The sequence below is a fragment of the Wyeomyia smithii genome, chromosome 2, assembly GCF_029784165.1.
Source record: "Wyeomyia smithii strain HCP4-BCI-WySm-NY-G18 chromosome 2, ASM2978416v1, whole genome shotgun sequence".
Lineage (NCBI taxonomy): Eukaryota > Metazoa > Arthropoda > Insecta > Diptera > Culicidae > Wyeomyia > Wyeomyia smithii.
This window is the reverse complement of record NC_073695.1, coordinates 97,563,448-97,577,476: the sequence shown is the minus strand read 5'-3', so window position 1 is coordinate 97,577,476 and position 14,029 is coordinate 97,563,448. Positions and strand designations below refer to the sequence as shown.

The following is a 14,029-nucleotide window of genomic DNA, read 5'->3' as shown; positions in this document are numbered from 1 at the left end:
CTGGCAAAAGACAATAGGTTGCGGTGGGCTGGTCACATCTTAAGAATGCCGGACGACAACCATGTCAAATCACTTCTTTTCTGCAACCCTACCGGCACAAGAAATTAAGGGGCGCAGCGTGCATGATGGCTCGACCAGATCGAAAGAGACTTGCGAGTGATGAGACGTCTGGGGAACTGGTGAAACACAGCCCAAAACCGAGTAAACTGGCGACTTTTTGATACAGCACGAGTTACTACAGCTCTCGTCTGACTGGTAAAGTTAGTAAGAGAGCAAGGGTTGAGAATCGATCCTGGGTGCAGAACTAGTTCTTAGCCAATGAATGACGACATCTCAATTTGGGTTGATTTTGATGCTCTGATAAGTAGTATGGAATGTATATATATATTGAATACAATCATTCTCTGGGAAATTCTAGGGGGGGCTAAACACGTTCTAGGGGGGGCTTCAGCCCCACCTTAGCCCCCCCGTAGTTGCGCCCATGATTATATTTGATACGAAATTGAATAATAAATGTCTTTACAGATGCAAAAAGCAAAGCAAAGCCTTGGTGCTACATTCCGAATCGGAACATGACCTTCTGTTTGTTATACACAGACTTCGCAACCAACTGTTTAGTGTACAGGACAATTGCGGGGCTAGCGCTACGATCCTACTGACACTAACAGTCTCTCTTGAGTCGAGACTCGAACCTACGACGACTGGCTTGTTGGGCCAGCATCGTACCTCGAGACCATCTGGGAGATACAATCCTTACAGATGCAATCACCATTATATTGTTCAAGGAGATTTACTATTTTCTCATTTTGCGCTGGGATCAAAAGTAAAATGTTATTTTAATCTGCATGCATTCTGACTGTTGAAACTTGTTTGCTTTGTACAGTGTGTTCCTGTTCAGTGATGTGTGTGCAAACTGAAATTCGGTAGCACTTCAACTTCTCTTTTGCACTAATTTTTATATTATATTACAGTCGAATCCATCTATAACGACACTTTTTATAGAGACAAATCTCGCTATAGCGACATTCTCAACAGTCCCTTCTGTTTTATACTAAAATTCGTCGTTTTATTGCGACATTTCGCTATCACGACCTTCCTCTATAACGGCATACCAAAACTAATACTTGTCATTCTTTATTGCGACAATAGTACAGTCGAATCACTCTATAACGACATTGCTAAACCTATAACGACATTCTCAACGGTACCTTCTGTTCTACATATGCAAGAATTCTTCGTATTATTGCGACATTTCGCTATAACGACAGTCCCTTGCGATGTCGCTATAAAGGGATTCGACTGTATATTCAATACAAGTAATGTAACGAACAACCTTATGTAGTTCTACATTAACCTTGCGGTCGTAGCTTTGCATATAGCCCTTTTGATTTTATGTTTTATTTTGGATATCAAAATGGCACCGGGATTCCCAGCCTCTGGGCACCACATCGACTCCGGGAATACTGATATTAAGCGGTATTTGGTAGTATTTGTCGATTTTACAGAAACCGGAAGGTGCCACTTTGGACTGTGGATTCACTTTGGCGTCTGGGGTCGATTTTTGGCTTCTGTATATCATCTCGATTACGGAAATATCTATTTTAGGCTCTATTACAGAACTTAAGTTGCCATGTTGAAACTCAAAATGCCGTTCGGGGTCGGTTTCAAGACTCCGAATATCATCCCGGATCCCAAAATACTCATATTGGATGGTTGTTTTTAGTTTTGATTGGTTGAAACTTGCGTTGAAACAAGGCTTTACATTTTGACGTAGAATACGTCTTACGGCAACAATTACAGGGACCCAATTTCAATACAGGGATCCAATTTCAAAACCGAAAACATCGAGAGCGTCACAAAAATTGTCCAATTTCAAACGTTTTAAACCCAGTCAGTTTCCAACCGACTTCTGTCATTTTTGCAGCAATCGATTGGAAAATCTTTTATGCACCCGTACAAATACAAAAAATTGTATTCTGATTGTTCAAACTATTGTAATATTGAAAATTGTTGAACATTGTCGAAACGCAAATGTCGACTTTTGATTGGTCGCTTGCTGCCTTTCCCTAAAAAGGACGACAGAATGGAGTACCTAGTTAGCCGGAAATGCACTCTTTGAGCTATATAAGAGACTGTTTCTCCTCAAGCAAATCAATTTACTAGCAACAGGCAACAGCAGCGGACATCAACACCGATGGCAGTAGGCGAAGTGGATCAGCAGCGGGGAACAGCGGCGGTGGTAGTGGTTAGCTGCAGTTCCTACCTCTTTCAGTACGGCTTCCCTTCGATCTGAGTTGGACCCCACCAGCGGTAATCCGATTCAGATATCGTTTGGTAAATACAACCCGAAACTAAAAGAGACTCGCACTGCCAGGTGGTTTGAGATGCCACCATCATCCAGCGTATGTAGGGTGTGTGCGCATAACGTGTGTGAATATCTGTAGCGTGTGTCCCTAGCTATATAAGGTGTGTGGCTAGCGTGCGTGGCTAGCAATATAGCGTACGTGGCTAGCTGTATAGCGTGTGTGTATGATTATAGCGTGTATGCATGTCTGTAGCGCGTGTGTGCATGTTTATATCGTGTGTGGCTTGTTAAATAGCGTGCGTGGTTTGCTATATAGCGTGTGCATGTCTAGCGTGTCTGTGCATGTTTATAGCATGTGTGGCTTGCTATATAGTAAGGCTGTGCGAGATTTCGAATGATTTCGTATAATTTCGCAAAACTCGAAATTTCCCGAAATTTCGCAAAATTTCGGTTTCGCGAAATTGCCGGAAACTTTCGTTGAATTTCGCTAAGTTCCGCCTAAAATTTCGCGAGATTAAACTTCCAATTTCGACGATTACGAAATTTCGGGCCAAATTTCCGGTGCACATTATTACATTATTTTGGTTTGTGCTCATTGCGACTATAAATTAAATAGAATATATCTCAACAGATATCTGGTAAACTAAGTCAGACATAGAAGAATAAACTCTCAGCTGGTAATTTTTGTTTTTAAAGACAAAACCTTAACATCATGCGGGAGGTATTTTTTATTCACGCAGAGCATAAAATTCATGTCATCACTGAAGTCATATTCGAGGAATATGAAGCCGTCCAAATGCGCCACAAGGTATCTAGTAATTTGTTTGTAGGAATAAATTTTACGCATCTTTTACGTACATCAAAATGTGGTTATATTTGCAGCCCACAAGGTTAAAGAGGTCACTTTTTGTCTCTCGTTTAGGGAGCATAGCAATTTCTGTCAAAACTAAAGCTCTGAAGCTCTATCTTACAGGCCAAATGTTCTATGCTACTCGACTTGTAAAAATTTTCAAGCGTTTTTTCGGATTTTTCTGTGTTAGAGGACCCCTCTTCGCACACCGTAGTGTATTTAAATGTGTTTTTTCAGATAGTTCATTGCTATCACTAGGCTGACCAGATATCATGCCTTATAGACAGAGTGATCGATGTGTCAAGCTGAAAAAGTCGTAATTGCCTGAATTTTTAGTATTGTTTCAAAACACTCTGACTTCAAAGTCAGCATAGGTTATCAAAAGACCACGAAAAATCATCGGGGGGTGTGGGGGTTATAATTTATTAATTTATTATTGCCACTAAGTCAAGACGAAGCTTTCGCAATTTTTTAATTAATAAATTTTTGACACGGCTAATTAATAAGTGTCACGAAGAAATTTTTTTTTGTTTTAAACAGGCTTTGCCTTATATGGCATTTACTTCTTTAGCAAAATAGTTATATTTTGCAATGCGTCCGGATTTATGTTATTTTTCCTGGAAGTATATTTCAAAACTCAACGACCGGTAAAAAAATCAACGTTTTGGTCTTGAAAACAATATATAAGACCTGGATGTTCGTGAACTGAAGGAAGAAAGAAAGATGTTTATATTTTGTTCGACATTCAAAAACTTTGTAATTTATTAAAAAAAAACTAAGTTACAAATCCGATACCTGAAAATCACTAAAAGTAAGGTTTCACTTATTATCAGCTAAATATTTTTCTAGATGATTTCTAGATGAGTATACAATTTATCATAACTATAAGCGAAAAATTTATCGTAGATGATCAAACTCCTTAAACAAAGTTTATTTATTCTGATACTCAACAACAAATTAAAAATCATTTTGAATATACTCAACACAAAAGCTTATTTTAAATTACTTTCAGGTAAGGAAATTATTATATTTGTTAAAGACAATGAAATATTATAAAAAATAAACAACCATTATCTATTTGTTATTTTGGTTTTGAGAAAATGATATTACTGAAAATTCTATTTACAATTTGCGCAATAACTAATAATCAATTTTCTTGAACCTTCATTTTTTTATAAATTTTTCATACTTTATTGTACATATATTTGCAGAATAAGATCACAAAACAAAAGACCACGAAAGACCATGGGGGAGTAGGGGGTATAAAAGGGATCAAAATATGACCACGTAGTTTGGGAATAGTCCCAAATGCATTTTATTATTTTTGGTGTCGCAGAAACTCACAGGGCATATTTTTTTAGGACAAAATTATTTTCTACAACCTTACCAGAGACACTAGTTATGCCAGTCAAACAAACCGATTTAGCTGAAAAAATAATTTTAATCTCCAAACACTCTGTGGGTAATTAAAATATTTTTATAATCGAAACAGTTGGTTTGATTGGCATAGTGCCTTTGGAAAAGTTGTAGATAATAACATTGTCCTTCCAAAAATAAACATGTTGTAAATTTACTTTACGAACTAATTTCATTTTTGTCATATGACTTACATTTTAAGTTCAGTAAAGCGGGCAATGTATGCAGTTTGCGAGGATGCGAAAATGAACGGGAATAGAAGGTGTGACTTTTAGGCTTAGAAAAAAATTTCCCTCGTCCATGTTGTAAATTTTTTTTTAAATATAACTTTTTTTTTGACTTCTTCATCGCTTCGGTAATTTTTTGTAATTTTCATGCAAAAAAAAAAAGATTTTTGGAAAATAAGCTTTTTTATATTAGTTTCAATGTTTCTTTTACATTAAAAGAAATGATTTTTTTTTGGAGTTTTTTTTTATCGGAAAGATAAAATTACTGTCTAAAACTTTTCCAGAGACGTCACACTGATCAAAAAACTTTTGGCTCTAAAAAAATATTAATAACTAGTTGAACGTTCCCGGCGATGCTCGGGATCAAAGGTTTCAAAATTGAGAATCAATTTTTATATTTCATTGATGCATTAGCACAACTCACTTCAAAAATATTTCGCATCGTTTACAGTGCTTCCACAATTATGGGTTAGCTACAATTATGGGTCACTTTTACACAAATACGTCCATTCTCATGAAACCGAACAATTTTTATTGGCAGTGGTATTTTTTATAACTCACTTGTAACCCTATTCATACGATTGAAATGAAAATGTTACTAAAAACAATAATTCTGCTCGTTGCAGTAAGTGAATCACCCATAATTGTAATAATGATACGTTTTGCGGTGCACAATTGTGGGTCAGTCCATGTTTTGGCTATTTTTATTACTTTTGCATGAGAATACATCACGACCTAATAAAATAACTTACAAGAAAGCTTTTACAACAATAAAATAACTTTTGTGATGGATTTTGATGATTTTTTAAACTAAATGATCTTGAATGCCAAAAGTGACCCATAATTGTGTCTTTTGCTAAGCAAGTACTATTTTTCTTCTTAACGGATTTACACGCATCAGCTGCAGTGAAACAAATTGTCGATCGAAAGTATACATCAGAATACAGAAATGGAAAGTAAAACATTCAAAGTTGATAATTTTCCCGATTTTATATTCATTTTTCAAAATTTAGGCAATACGTTAACTGACCCATAATTGTAGAGGGGCTGTACATCAATATTCTAAGAACGCACAGAACGTAAACTTGAAGTCACCATTTAGAATTTCGAAATGACGTATGGAGTTCCTGAAACCGGGCCATTCCACAATCGTTTACAGTAAAACCTCTTTTCATGTCTCTTTTTAAAGAAAGAAATTAACGTAAAAAGAATTGAGCGTGAGCATGACCAGCCATGCTCAGTTTTCCTCTACAATGAAATCTAAAGAGATGACATGTGTTTTTTTTTTGAAATTGAAAAAGGTTTGTTAGTGTCCAAGGAACACGTCTGAGAAGAAGTGAAGGTTTTCTGATAACTAAAAATTGTGCTTCAATTCACAAAGTTGAGCATGAGCATGAGCATGAGCATGATTGACCGCCCGCGGTTGCTACTCCGTTATTGCCAGAACAGCTGTAATTACACAGAGAACCAACAGATGATGCTTGTGACTAACATTCATCTTCAATGTGTAAAAACTGGTGACCTTAATCTTTATATTAGGCAATACCAGCGCCGGCCGCATCCGAATGCAGGTCAAAGAAGGAGTGTGTATAGGAATATGTTGACGTGATACTCGCTTTATTGGAAGCCGAGAACACCTCTGCACTTCCACGAGAAATCACTGGGATGTTGGAGAAAAGGTTAAGGTTTGCAGCAGGTTTCGTTTTGGTAAACGATGCGCTGAGTTCGAGTACCGGGTTCATAATAATAAATATCGCACGTACGAGTTCATTATACCTTCTACGGAAGTCATAACGCGATCAATATGTTAGATGAAGTAACACCGCAAAAATAAAGTGCACGCGAGAATACCGGACCTATGACTCAATCAAGACCGACTCAAATATTTGAACATCTGTTTATGTAGTTATTATGCAACTACCGAAACGTATCTCCCATTGATTGATCTCAGCTGACTACACAATGTTACGAAAGCAACAAGAGTTGAGTCCACGTTAACGCCTCGCGACTCCTATCACTTCTTCGTGAAGTGACCCTATTTATATCGAAAATTATAACACGGTTATAACCAATCTGTAGAAAATACGACCTCATGAAAGGTATCGACGCGAAGTCTCTAGATATTCGGTCACCCGAACATCTGGCTCTGAGCCTAACAGGTCGACTAACGACGTTTCTTTTATACTGTTCGTCTGTTCGTCGATTTTTTGATTTGAGACCGATTTAAAGCAGTAATAAACTAAAGAGTGTTGTCAATAAATCAATAAATAAGGGTCACGCACAGGTAAGTGTGGTACATCCTAGTGAAACGCAAAATGGTATACCACACTAAGTAGACGATTCGAACTAAGATATCATAAAACTCTCCCGGGCCGGAGACGCGTTTTACCAAAGCATTATGCACGACCGCTCAATCCCCGACTACCGACGGAGACGCTCGGGAGCACGATATTTCACGCCGATTCTCTATTAGCTGTCGATGCGAGTGTTGCCTATCGAATAGAAAAATTGGCAAAGTTCCATGCATCCAAAGCCCCAATAATTTGAAAAATGCAGATACGCAGATTGACCAAAATATATATCTTAAGTTTGTTGACAAAATGCCGAACTAGTCATTATTGGGACATAGTATACAAAAACCTCTGCTCAAAAACTAGACAAATCGAAAAAATTGAATTATAAGATTTCAACTTCGACTAGCAACAATGCACCATACTCTGAATTCCACAAACCACACGAGTACTCTCTGGGTGACGAGTTCAAGTAATGTTACGCGTTATGTTGGCTCATTATTAGGCTGAGCAATAGGGACCTTTTTGTCAAACGACATGCGTAAAAGCATAAGTAATGTCGAACTCGTCTCCGCGGCACGTTCACACCCGGACTACAGTTTTGTCCTGTACTTTTTTTTCACTTTCCGGACTATACTTTTTCTGTATCCGACTACACACTTTATCCTGGACTACACCCGAAAGAAACAGGGTGCAGTCTCAAAACACTAATAACAAAAACAAATGCTCTCAAATGCCGGACGAAAAATATGAGAACTGAGTGTAGCGTCGCTTGCGTGTTCGTTTTCGTGCTGTAAAGTGTAGTCCAGAACGGTGTAGCACAGCTGCGGAAACGAGCTTGACACACCATTACAGTATTCCTGAACCCTTTACAAAATGCCAGAACAATTATTATTCATTTCACCGTTTTGGATCTGCGCCTATAAAAATTTAGCATATTTAACAGAACTTAGCTATGGCGTAAAAATAATTATTCAAAAGCTAGTGAAGTCATAAATAGAAAAGGAAAGACAATGGACATTAAAACATGGTCATCAGATATATTTCAGTTCAAAAATTCAAGACATTTTTAACATTGGGAAATATCGCAAAATAGATAAACAGCAATCGTGTGGTACACCTTTTCAAGCGGTGCATGAATGAATGACAGAACAGTACGAAAATGCTACGCTGTGGTAGCACACATGAAAGATGAATTCGCCATTAAATGACGCACAAATTCATCGCCAAAAAACTCATACTATACTGCACACGCTACAACACGAAATATAGAAAAAAACAATTTGATTCTTGTCGGTGAAAACTACTACCTTCGAGTCATTTATAAATAAACAAACATGTCTGTAAATGTATGCACTTATCTTAGCCATTGAATCAGCTTTCAGCAAACCAAACATGCCTCCGCTCGCACGCAAACAAGTATAGGAAACTTGTTTCTTTGGTTACAACTGCCGCTCTCTCAGTTTCTGCCTCTCAGCAGATCGTGCCGTCGGCGGAGAGTAAGCTTGCACACTACCGTATCAAAGGAAAGTCACCAACACAACACTGCGCTTTAAAAGCAGCCATTTGCTAGGCGACAAATTGTGAAAAAAACGGCAATAAAACTTTAAATTTCCAGATCGTTCTACTTCCAAATCACTTTTAAAACACTGTTATAACACTCGAAACACTTTTACCCACAATTACCACACGAAATTCACAATTTATCGTGCTATATACCACAATAAAACGCGATTACCACGGACACAATAAATAAAGCGTCTACACACGTCGCCAGCGATGCCAGCTCCTTGTGCTTTAATTCACAAAGTTACGTAGAAATTAAAAAAGCACTAACCTAACCTTAACGAACATTTCATTGAAAAAAAATCACAGATCATAGCTTTAAATTTTGATTTAGAGGCAAGTTCAAGATTAAAAATCATGAGTTTGCATGTTTCACGTAGTTTTGTGAATAATAACTTGAGTTTTAGTAATCAGATACCTGTAATTTTTCCTCAAATGTCTTTCCTGAACATCAACGAAAACTTTGATGAAAAAAAGAATGGCATATGATTGAATTTTGATTTAGATTTAGAGACGATTTGAGTATAAAAAGTCATAATTATGCATGTTTTACGGAGTTTTGAGCATAATATCTCAAATTTTAGTATTTAGATACCTATTATTTTTCCTGAAATGTTTTTCATGAACTTCAACTAACATTTCAATGAAAAAAGATCCACATATAACCGCTTTGAATTTTGATTTAGAGACGAAAAAAGCATAAAATGTTCTAATTTTGCATGTTTTACGTAGTTTTGTGAATAATATCTCAAGTTTTGGTGATCAGATACTAAAAATTTTTCCTCAAATTTCTTTTCTGGACAATGACAAACATTTTATTAAAAAAGAATCATATGTCATCGCTTTAAATTTTGGTTTAGAGGCAAATTTAGCAAAAAAAAGTCATAATTGTGCATGTTTTTACGTAGTTACTGTACACCTCAGAGACGAAGGGAATAATATCAATAAGATCAAGCGTTACGGAATTCCATTTTTATATAGTAGAAGAAGAAGATAACAATAACCCTCCCAAAATAGCATTTTAAATAGCTTCTCAGCCTATAGAAACGTTTATGCAAAGTTTAGGCCAAATCTAAAATGACAAAAAATATTTAAACTGGGACATTTTTTTGTGGAACTGCTCAGTTAAAAAGTAATTTTAAGTTATATTAAAAAATGTGCAAAAATATTGAAAACTTCATAGTTTACAGAATAGTTTACTTAAATTTTGTTTTCCTCGAATTGATAAAGATGTCACTTAGTCTAGTTTGACTAAATAGTGTTAAAAAAATTCAAAAAAAAGTTGCCCTCCAAAGGTTTTACAGCTTTTTAACCATTCCTGTGAATTTTGCTGCTTTTAGAGAATGCAGAAATGCATCAGAAGGCCGCCGAGGAATTGCTTATCGGATTCGTCGCTTTTACGTTTGCATAGGGAAAAACTCTTTGGAAAAGTTATCTTTGCTAGGGACACCAAAACTCACAGGAATGCTTGAAAACCCACCTACCATCTCTCATGTTTTCCAGTTCGAGCTCTAGGACAAAACTTGGATTTTGAATGATGAAAGTGCTATGACAGAAGGATTACTATTTTGAACATAGTTGCATTCAAACCAAAAAAATTAGTTCAGAAGTTTATTAAATTATTATACACAAAGACATTTCGAGTTTGACTTTTATATCATTTGTATCTATCGCGCTACTATTACCTGCAATATAATCTGTATAAATGAATGCATCAAGATTTTAGTTTTTTAACATTTTTGATTTTCTCGTCATCGTCGGTTTATCAATATCTGAATACCTACGTTACTCTTCGTCGACCAGGTAAGCACCTTGCGATCAGCTACTGAAGGGTACTTCGTTAGCGTACGCTCCAACGTTACAAATCATTGTAATGCTATGTTTCAGAAACATTTATTTTATTTTTCGAAATTTCACGAAATTTCGCGAAATTTAGAGACCAATTTCGTTTCGTCTCGAGAACTCGAATTCCACCTTGATTTCGTTTCGACTAATTTGGCGAAACCGAAGTTAAGGGTTAATTTCGTTTCGTTTCGTTTCGACACCAGAAAAGCCAGTTTCGCACACCCCTACTATATAGCGTGTGTGGCTAGCAGTATAGCGATTGAAATTTTCATATATAATTGCTAATAAATCACCTCATGTAGAATTTAATTATCACTGTAAATCATTCAAACTAAATAAATAATTTGCCATGTTGAAAAAAAAAATTATTCAGTTGTCAATAAATGGCATTGACAAACACAATTAACCTCAAAGTTTGTCTGAAGAATTTCTGAGCTAGTGAGCCTGAATCACATAATTTTTCGCGCAAGTCTGCAGCAATTGCAGCAATCAGTTGTAAAATTATCTACGCTATCGTAAAATGCTGAAAATTGTTATTTGAACTGTCATAGTATAGATGGGGAATGCACTATTTGCCCTTATCTTGTAACCTTCGCGGTTGCAATTCCAGCATTGAGTGGAAATTTACCTAATTTTGGGTACTACCGCGGGAGAGTGTATGAGTAAAAATTACCCTCATTTAGACACTCCCGCAAGAGCGTGTACCCAACATGACAACTGTCACCACTTGCGCTGAATATCGTTCACATAAGTTTGTTTATTTTCGTTTCAATTCGTTCGTTTTTTCGTTTGTGAACGATATTGTCGCGTTTGTTAGGTTCGATAATTTTTTTGTCATGTTTGTGGAATAATTGTTAGGGATAGATAGGCCGGTATTTTCCTCTAGCTGCAAAAAAGTGGTGCTGAATCCATCTCGGCGGGTTTGTTGTGGTCGGCAGCCATCGCGGGATGATGAGTTGAGCCTCGACCACGGTGAGACACGCGTTGTTTTGTTTACGTTTCTGTGCGCGTTTTTTACTGTTAAATTTTTACAGTCATTGTCTCGCAAAAAAGCGAAGGTTGTGCCGCTTTGTGTTGTGTAAGTCCAACGAAGGTTGTCCCGTTGGCCCGTGGATCGTGTGCTACTGTTGTGTGTTGCTCGCCGGATTGGTAAGCAGTGTTTGCTACCCCGGCTAATCAACAAGGAGCGGAAAACACCACCCGCCGAAGACCATCGTTGCAGCTGCTGGTGGATGCCGCTATCTCGGGAGCAGCTTGGAAGAAGCACCAGACGTCTCCATCAGTAGAATAGGAGAAGCCACTTACGACAGCTGGAGGGAATAAACCCGATAAGTTTTTATTTTATTTATTTTGTTTGTTTTCCTCTTCAGTGTTCTAGCAAAGATCCGAAAGTCCGTTAGAGGTATCTGGCCGCCCTGTAAGGGTTTCGCCGGGCAAATTTTCGTGTGTACAGGGTGACCACCTGTTGCAATCTATAGCCTCTTCGTAGCCACTGCCTAAATTAAGATATCTTAGTGCAACTTGATACAAAAGACAGCTTCAAAACAATTTAATTTCACTCTTGTTTTGGATACGGCAGCAAGTGAAACCGCAGTGCCGACTACAGAGGTAAACGTCATCAGGAGCAAAGAGACTACTAAATTAATTACCCCAATTAAGAGTATTCCCAAACCTATTCCAAGAAATACATTGACATAAGACAGGCTGTCGTATTCTACATTAACTCTGCGGTCGTGTCTTATAAACAACCTCTTCAACAATTTTAATAGCATAACACTGGTCACCACAGGTGCACTCCAAAAGCTCAAACCGGAAAAAATGAAAGATCATATTCCAAAATGAGCAGTAACTATAATTGTGCTGTAGGCTACCCAATTTAATTATTTAGAGTAAAACTATAAATCCAGCAGAAATTATCAAGATGTAATTTTGTTTGTATAATGTGATGTTTTTTGGCAAATTTGTTTCAACAAATTATAAAGGATTAATTCGTGTTTGTATTTTGTCGACCAGTGTAATAGTTAACATCATGAAACGACTAGCAAAAGTGTCAAATTTTTCCCAATGCTTTTAAAACTTAACTGATAATTTTTCCTTATAAGTCTAGGGCTTCCTTTCCTTTCCTCAAGCCATACAATAATTACGTTATCATTATTAAATGCTATTCTTTTCAATTGATCAGATCAAGTTTGGTACTTGGGACGTATTTATACGATTAAAGCTTATTTTCAACGAGTATATGGTAAGCATATAGGCAAAATCGATCTGTTATCGATCTGGTCAAGCTGTTATTTAACAAAGAAGAAAACGCTTCAAAGGATTCGGAATGAAACCATGAAAATAATTCTGACGTGAGGTTGGTTTGAAACACTCAATGTCACTACCATGTCAATACTGTTTGAGCTTGCCCCGTGATCTAAACGATTACTTGAAATACTTCATCTAAACCCAAACGACAATTATTAAATTGAACTTATGTGGATGCTTATCGACTGTGACGTTCAACTCGGGGGAGGATTTTCGGCTATTCAGTCTATTTAGAGCAGCTAAACGATGTTTCGCTTCTACTATCTAATCCTTGAAAAAGATGAAATAAATCATCGAAACGTCGGATAGTAGAAGCGAAACATCGTTTAGCTGCTCTAAATAGATTGAACTTACTTATAAAGCGGTAAATAAATGATAAGAATAGAGAAGGAACTTTAACGATGATTCAAATCTGCTTATGCAAGATCAATAATATGAAAGCATCTTTTTGTAACCCCAATCCACTAACAAATCGGAAAACACTGCTATCGCTAATGAGAGAAATGCATCCATAGTCGTGAATCATCGCTCCAGTCGTAAACGCACAGATGTCTAAATCTCAACAGACCAACAATCTGAAAGTTGGTGATTGTCGTTTGAAAGTTGGTTTACTGTCGAATCTATTCGACTGCCTACCGTGGGAATTTACTCACGCGGAGCTGTGTGTTTATTTCCCGGTCAACGTCCATGTACTTCGGGGCAGTGCATCATTTCCGAAGTGATTGCACCCGCCCCACAGTCAAAACGGAGGTGGCCCCATGACACACCGCTGCAGGCGCCAATAAATCGAACCACTTCACAGTTTCTTGTAATTCCGCAGGCACAAGGAAGACCTGGTAGCTATCATAAGGCGATCGCGTGTGTGGCTACTCCGTGTTGTTTGGGCCACCGAAACGCGATGGGGCCGACCGACAATCGCGAAACAGATAGTAGAGGAACTAAATTTTTACATTCTTATCATTTGCACACGAACACACACACACACACACACAAACACACTCATATATACCCGATCGCCTCTGCCAGACAGCCAGTGCTGTTGCTGCTGATGGTGACGATGACTAGTCTTTCGGTTTTGCCACCACCAAAACACTGGAGGAGTTACGAAAGCAGCTTGAATTGGCACCGGCACCGTCAAAGCCAGCACGCGTAATCGCGATAATTGAGAGGTACACACATAAATAACACCGCGATATGATGGCATTCCGGGTGCGAGAGAAAC

General features: G+C 37.5%; 1 protein-coding gene across 3 annotated transcripts in view; it reads right to left on the bottom strand.

Moving 5' to 3' along the window:
* LOC129723962 (protein alan shepard) overlaps positions 1 to 14,029 on the bottom strand; it is a 425,406-nt gene that overhangs the window by 339,445 nt on the left and 71,932 nt on the right. The window lies entirely within an intron of this gene.